Source organism: Hippoglossus hippoglossus, chromosome 13 (assembly GCF_009819705.1).
Source record: "Hippoglossus hippoglossus isolate fHipHip1 chromosome 13, fHipHip1.pri, whole genome shotgun sequence".
NCBI lineage: Eukaryota > Metazoa > Chordata > Actinopteri > Pleuronectiformes > Pleuronectidae > Hippoglossus > Hippoglossus hippoglossus.
Window position 1 is genome coordinate 7,324,142 of NC_047163.1, and position 7,289 is coordinate 7,331,430.

The 7,289-nt window shown below is 41.7% G+C and overlaps 1 pseudogene; it reads left to right on the forward strand.

Moving 5' to 3' along the window:
* Nucleotides 1-1,184: 1,184 nt before the first annotated feature.
* Nucleotides 1,185-6,371, forward strand: LOC117773091 (annotated as a pseudogene).
* The last annotated feature ends 918 nt before the right edge of the window (nucleotides 6,372-7,289 follow it).

The window sequence follows — 7,289 nt, forward strand, 5'->3', positions numbered from 1 at the left end:
ACTAGAGGTCACTAAATTCTACACACTGAACCTTTAAGTTAACATAAACAGGAATATTCCAAAATCAACCCAATTAAGACATAAGTCTGAATAAGACACTGCCATGTCAACAGCATGCTCTGATGATCCTCACCTGAATAAGGTCATAACCAGAATAAGCAATAATCAAATTAAGACATGTGGAGTAGTCACATGACGGATATGTATACGTCTTAATCGCATTAGAACGTCTTATTAGAGTTTTCACAGCATCTTGAAACATCATGTACACGACAATTACCAACTGCTTGACGTCATAATCAGACTTTGCTCTGTAACATGCAAACAGGAATATGAATGGAATATTCTATTAGCAACTCATGTGAACATCATACTTAGAATAATGTAAATCAACAGCTTATTGTAGACAATGTGGATCATCAATTATTTGAGTGGCAAACAATGTAAATGATGTTGGAAATTGATTTACTGTAAAAGTAATTACACTCTGCCAAGACTTTGGTTTGGAGACATAACTGATGTATTTAGAGATTTTTAAACAATAAATAATACTTTTAAAAGAATACCGGTTTTATGACTTTGCTCTGAAGGGGTTCTGAGGGTCCTGACCAAGTTCAGTGCAACATCACTTGTGACGTGTTTGTTATGATTTTAAGTTGCTATTATTTAAGAAAAGTTTCATGTCACAACACTCTCCATGTTCAGAGCTTCTTTCCACAGATCTCGTCTCAGCCCTTGAGTCCAACTCCCCACTGAAATCTGTTGATGATGAGAAACATAATGCTTAATGATGAAAGCATGAAATGACTTTATCTCTGGAGGAATCGGGCCTATATCAGACACAACATATAGGAACGAGGCCAGAGATTAGAGGGAGAACGTCTCAGGAACGTTCATCGAAGACACATCTTATGATGAGAAGAATAGAAATCTGAACTCTTCTGACAGACGAAGACATTCGTAGGTGAATGAAGTGCTTTGTTATTATGAAAATTGGATGTTTATTGAGACAAAGTTCAAACTGCTTTAAAGTCAAAGGAGTATTTACAATGCTGGAGGTTTTCTGTAAATTATCAAGTAGATTATGTTGTTGCTTTTATGTGTGTATTCATTTTATTTCTCAGTATGTACATGGAGCTTTAAGTGCTTTAACATGTGTGCTCCCCGGCCTCCACAGCTGCAAAATGCAGAATCTGACTGAGCTTCAAACCAACGCAACCTCCCACAAGAGCCTGTCTGTGATCATCAAGGTGTGTGTGGTCATCCCGTTCTTCTGCGTCTTCCTGTGCTGCATCGCTGTCATGCTGCACATCTTTGCGTCCCACAGGCAGTTCCTGGACACGTCCCGCTACATCCTGTTCGCCTCCATGCTGGTCAACGACACCCTCCAGCTCATGACCTCTGTGCTGCTCTTCCTCTTCGTCTGGGTCGGGTGAAATTTGCTCTGGTATACTGTGTTCCCCTGCTCTTCATATCCACTGCCACTTTCCATAACACCCCCTTTATCCTGGCCACCATGTCACTGGAGCGTTACATTGCCATCGTCTACCCCCTGCGACGCCCGGCCTCCTGGCGCTCAGACCGTATCTGGATCATTATTCTGTCTCTATGGTTCATCAGCTGCATCTTACCTGTCATTGACTTCTCCATCGGGAAACGTGATCCTTCTGTGGATGTCCTCTCCACCCCTGTGCATTGCAAAACTATTCTTGTCAACCCCTCTCCTATCCAGACGTTGTTCAAAGCTGCTGTCAGTTTGCTCTTCTTTGCAGTGGTCGCAGTCATCATCCTCTTTACATATGTGAGAATCCTGCTGGAGACCAGGAAGCTGAGACAGGACCGAGTGTCCGTGAACAAAGCCATGCACACGGTGCTGCTGCACGGCTTCCAGCTGCTGCTGTGCGTGCTGGCCTTCAGCCATCCCATCACTGAGTCTCTCATAGTGCTGCACGCCAACTGGCAACCTGAGGACATCGCCTTTTTTAATTATTTCTGTTTCATCCTGATCCCACGTTTTCTGAGTCCGCTCATCTACGGCTTCAGAGACCAGAGTCTCAGGGGCTACATCGGGAAAACGTTCCTCTGCTGCTCAAAGAAAGTCAAACCCTGGTCGTAGAATTAAATAAGATTAAAGACACGAGACAGGTTTATATTCTTACTTTTCACACACACAAGCCTTTAAGAGACGCTTCCTAATGCACTTCCATTGTAAGTAATGGTGACAAAACACAAAGTCCTTGTTCTTCTGGGTAAATGTATATGCCATGTGTATCTGCCATTTTAGTGTGAAATTCATAAAAAAAAACATGGGCTAAGTTATGACAAGTCCTTTCAAAAACAAAATTTCAATTTCTTTCCTCCAAAAAGGCCTCAGAGGGTATTAAAAAAGTCCTAGACAGTCATTTTGTTTATGAAACATCATTGTATCTTAATGAAACAGTTGATTGTGCTGCAGAAGACTCATCAATCCCTTTTTGTTTTTTGTCAGTCAGCAGCATCAGATCTGCAGCAAACACTGTCACTACTGCTGCTTTAGGTTGCTCATTGTCTCATGATGAAAAATGTAAGAAGAAGCTTAAAATAAATTGTATTGCTTGATTCATTGCCCATTTCATGAAACATTTCTGGATCCACTGAATGATTATTATCAGTGGAAATGTGTTATATGAGTCCATGTGATATGAATTAAAATATTATAAGTCCTAATGTCCCAACTGGTTTTCCATCATACTTTCAAACATGTGCCGATGTTATCATGAAACATATTTAAAAGTATTAAATTGTTTTCTTTGTGTCTGTTAAATGTCTTAAACCTAGTTTTATGAAATCTGCAGCAACCCCGTTCTTGCATATACATAAAGGGAGTGAACATTTCAAGTTGTACTGATGTAATTCAAAGATTATTCGTGACGCAGAGAGAACAGAATGTACAATCTCTGAACAAGAAATAACCAGACACTGATTAAACCTTGTGTGTCCACAAGATCGACACATTTATGGATCCGCCACCAGAGTCAATACAGGTTGTTGACAGTTGTGGGATTGAATTTTAGTTGTTATGACACAATCTGGCAGCTGCTGTGCTTCAGCCTCTCTCTCTCTGCAATTGAGCATGCACTGCTGATCCTGCAGGATTTATGAGCAAGTCTGTGACTGAGCTTCAGACTTCATAACGAATATTATAAAAGTTTAAATACCATAAATGTTTGAACAATGCACAAATAAGTGGGCTGAAATTCCCATTTGAATATTTATATATATGTATGTAAGCAGCCTAAATGCAAGTTTCCCTTGATGCTGGTAAAGATGTGTCAGAATTGTGTTATAGATAATAAATAAAAATACAAAATGTAACCCTCCAAGTCAATCTGTTCTCCTGAAATACACAAATTTAAACTTTGAATGTTTTGTTTGCACTGTCCATTAGAAGGGAAACTATATTGAACAGATGCCCATAGGCCAGATATATTACGTACATTACTCACATTTTATTGAGTAATTAAAAAGTGATTAAAAGTAAATTCCTTGTGAACTGGTGGTTTCAGTTGAGTTGTTTATGCATGTCACAGTCACACATGTAGTTTAATCGTACATGGAATCACAACAACAATAATAATATAGTAATAATAATAATTATAATAATAGCCTAATTACATCAATAATTAATTAATCTCTCTACTCAAGTTTATGGAGCTTTATTGCTACAGATGGGTTGTTGTTCAGCACTGTTGCCTGCAGATGTCGCTGTGACTCCAAACTTAATACCCATATGCACCTATCGCTGTGATTTATCAGCACCTAAAAACAAATAAATAAAATATAATATAATTATATATATATATATATATATAGGCTATAATAAAGGTGGCAAGTTGATCTTTGTATATCATACAATAAGTTGTTTGCAGGCAACCAGGCTCAAATTTAATAATTTAAATCAGATTAATTTGCACAAACAACCTAAATAAAAGTTTGGAATAGTCCTGTTGTTGTTGTTGTAGAGGAAATAAAGCAGTGTGATGAGTGTAATGGTGTAAAACCCATCTCCTCAGGCTGTGGGTGAAAGCTGATCTCACATGTGAGGAGGACCTGGAGGCAGGTTTGATTCTGACAGAGGAGCCTGCAGGAGGAGGAGGAGGAGGAAGAGGAGCTCAGACTGAGGAGCTGCTACAGGAGGAAGGACATTTAACTCTTTGCTGTGGAGATGAATCTTCTCACACATGTTTTGTTCGGCTGCGTTGTCCTGACTGTGTCCGCAGGAGAAATGTACACATCGCTGCTGAACGTCCGGCAGGCGATCAGTGTTGAACGGAAGCTGATCAATGACATGAGAACTTACATCGACCACGAGTTTGAGAGGCTGCAGGACATCAGGCGGTGAGTGATGGTGGCAAAGTGGAGGTGGATGGTTTCTATACAATTCTCTACCTGCATGTTGGATATTCAATAAACAATGATTCCCCCAGAGATTTGTGACTGTGAAATCCTGAGAGAGAGACAGAGCTGCACCTCTGTTCTGTATTTAGGGAAACATCTGCTTTAATTCCCAGATGTGTTTTACTTTGAAAGTGGTGATGGGTTTCGTCCAGTGAACAGTACTGGAGCTGCAACATATAGTGGACAATTAAAAGTTTGTGGACATGATGATGATCAGAGATTTCACAAGAATATGATCATGAGATAAGATACGATAAGTTAAGATGAGTTAAGACAAGACACAAGACAAGTCATGAAAGTTAGGATAAGGTAAGTTAAGACAAGACAAGTTGAGATACGATAGGATCTTCTGGTGGAACCTCCACAGAAATGGTGAGGGAGACGTCGACACCCTGCATGCCGGCTGCACCGTGCTCAGTCAAGAACAACTGCTGTATATCACTAAAGAATATATAATCATAAACATTTCATGAAAGTCTTATTTTTATACCATCAGGACTGTAAGTAATGTTGTGCAATAGTAGGTAGACTTGATGTTGGCTAATTATTAATAATAAAATATGATTATTAAAATAATAAATTTATTAATTAAAAACAATAAAGTTATCAATTAAGAATGAAATAATTAATGAGAAACAATAAAATTATCAACTAAGAATAATACAATTTGTAATTATAATTTATCAAAGACGGGGCACCACCCTGGTATCAGGGACCAACAATCAATCTGTAAAGATCAGTCTCATAAAATCTCAATATTTACTATTAATGATTGTAAAATGAACAGTGAAGGTTTAAGTTCAAGCACTGGCTATCATGTTCCAGCTGTAGTCACATACATATGCACAAATAATCACAAAATACCGGTACTTTAAATACAATAGAATTTATTAAAGATAATAACCTCAATGTTAATTAATGAATATTATCCTAACAAGAATCCACTATATCAAAGATCACAACACTAGCACTTAACACGATTTATAACACACATGTAATACCTATGTGTAGGTCTGTGTGTGTGTGTGTGTGAGAGAGAGAGAGACAGAAGGGGGAGTCAAGATGGCGTACGAAGTCACGGGGGATGACGTCAAATTACTGAATTTAAGATGGCGGTCTAACCGCGTGGTGTCGTGTTACTGAATTCAAGATGGCGGTCTAACCACGTGATTTGACGTAGGATCGAATTCAAGATGGCGGTCTAACCGCGTTGTTTGACCAACAGGAAATGGAGAACAAAGGGATGCTTTTGTCTATCTCGTGGTTCAAAGCGCCGAATGGCGTCGAGATGCGATCGCACTCTCTAAGTCCCTGGACAGGTATAACACGTGAATTATGTGGATGCAGGTCGGAACGTGTGTGCAGGCGGGTTTAGGAGAAAAGAGAGAGAGAGAGAAAAGGAAACATGCAAAGAGTGATCAGAGGAGATCTCAAACACCGCCAGAGACAACTTTGCGGGGACTTTACCACTCGGTACCCAAGCGATGAACTAAGATCCCTCCAGCTGTGTACCGATCTTTTAATGGGTTAAAATCTCCGCAAAATTGGTCTAACGGTAAACAGTGCCGCGATGTGGCCGTAAACGCAGATTCGTCACGACGCGCTGACACATAACAAAGGGACTCGGCGGTCCTACAGAAATATACACTCAAATAATAACACGCTAATGTTTAAACTAGTCTCTGCCCAGACATAAGCCTCTTACTTGTGTTCGTGGCCTCTAGAGTAGCTGATTCGCGCGGTGGCAGCGGGAAACGAGCGGGCCGGATAGGAGAGAATTCGTCTCGTTCTCTTTGGCGAATGTGTCCTGCCCTTCGTGGCGAATGTTCTTGCTCTTCTGGCGAATTTACGTGCCCTTCTGCAGGTATGAACAGCTGAGGAGCAGCTGTAGTTGTGGATCCGGAAAAAGTCTGGGGAACTCGGCAGGCGAGTGAAAGACTTTGCCGCAGTTGTTTCAAAATAAAACTCAGGTAAAAAAGGGAAGTTCACAAAAATAAAAGGGAATGAACTTAAAGGGGACATATCATGAAAATTCCACTTTGTTAGTGCTTCTACACGTTAATTTGGGTATCTGGCATGTCTACCAACCCAAAAACTCTGGGAAAAAAACACTTGCGCGTTTTGTTATGGTTCCTCTAAGTCAGAAACGTCATGCTTGAGTGACTCGAATGAGCTTCCTGTGTATTGTGTCGTCACAATACACTGGAAGTCTCCCTACATGGCCTTGGCCCACCCCCCACCTCATCCCCCCTCCCCCCACACTCGTTACACCGGGTTTACACCGGACGCGCAGCGCAGCGCCGTTCTCAAGCGTGCAGCCGCCTGGCTGTTCACACAGGACGTGCATTTCTCCGAGCTGGTCAGCCCGCGATTCACTCACGACCGCTCGCCCTCCCATGCGTGAGCTGGAATTTGTGTCAACGCCACACAGTCAGCAGTGTGGAAGACTTCCGCAGTGTTCAGCACTACTGTAACACTGGCACAAACACACAGAGCCCCCCCACTCGTTACGCCGGGTTTACACTGGACGCAGCGAGGCTGCGAGGCAGCGCAGCGCCGTTCTCAAGCCCGCAGCCGCCTGGCTGTTCACACGGGACTCGCATTTCTCCGCGCTGGTCAGCCCCATAGACTGTATATATAAGGTCAGCCCGCGATTCTGCTTTCTCCGCTTGTTGTTGTACCCGTTGAATGTCGGGGTTCGGGGGTAAATGATGGTCTTCATAGCCCCCCCCCCCACCCCTCTCTTTCTCTCTCTGTCTGTCTGCTTGTGTGCTTGTAGTGGATGGACAGAGTTATGTCCATCCATGGACATAATGGATGGACAAGGATGTGGATGGACATGGATGGACAAA